This window comes from Saccostrea echinata, unplaced genomic scaffold (assembly GCF_033153115.1).
Source record: "Saccostrea echinata isolate AGI-Se365-2 ecotype Australia unplaced genomic scaffold, CSIRO_AGI_Sech_v1 ptg000017l, whole genome shotgun sequence".
Classification (NCBI taxonomy): domain Eukaryota; kingdom Metazoa; phylum Mollusca; class Bivalvia; order Ostreida; family Ostreidae; genus Saccostrea; species Saccostrea echinata.
The window spans coordinates 4765878-4766854 of NW_026889766.1; positions in this window are offsets into that span (position 1 = coordinate 4765878).

Sequence of the window (977 nt, forward strand, 5' to 3'; positions counted from 1 at the left end):
TTCAGACCGATTCATCGAAGTGATGTGATTCAAGCAACGGCGAAGTAGGAACTGCCACCCCGCGGGGCAGCGTGCTTATTTCCACAGTAGCACTGAATCTGGCTATATTTGTTTATTCTGTATAATTGACCTAATAATCTTTTTATATATCATATCCTTTTAATAAAATAAACAACAATGTTATTCTGGGAATGTTTTCCCAGTGAAAATGATTGAAAAACGTAACAAAATTAGACGGTAAAATAATTTTTGTCATCCAGATTTAATTTCCTTATTATTGTTTACTGAAATAATTGAGTTTCTATCATTATTTTCCTGTTCTTTATAAAGTGTTTTTCTTAATTAATTTTATTTTTTAAGATAATCATTCAATCTGGTGAAATAAAATTAATTTTACTTTTATTACAAAAAGTGTATCATAAAATCTTCTGCATGAGATTAGTGTTTCGTCGATAATAAACATAAAACGCGTGAAAAATATTTTTTGAAATTTTACCTAGTTTTTTTATGGTATATTAAATATAAGAAAACATAATTAAGTCGTTTAAATAAAGTAAATAATTCAAAGTCATTAGGATTCTCTAAGGTTTTCTTTAAGATTCTCTCGATTTATATAATCTGATAATTTCCTAAGTAATATACTACCACGTTTTATTAATACACCTTTTCTTAAAGAAAATAAAACGTTTTTACGTCTGTTTTAATTGTTTAAAACAAATCTAACCCAATTATATTAGAATTATTTTCATCTCATCATGCATATAGGAAACTTCTGTACTTTTTACAATAATATTATTTCTTTACATGATAATCATTTATTTTTAACAATAAATTAGTACTCTTTGATATTGTTATGCACTACACAGCTAGACTTAGCATCAGAAACTGTATTATCTTTGTTCTACCTTTTTTTTTTAAATTTCAACAATAAACATACATGTAATCGATTTGCTCTCATTGTCATGAAGCGTACTCTT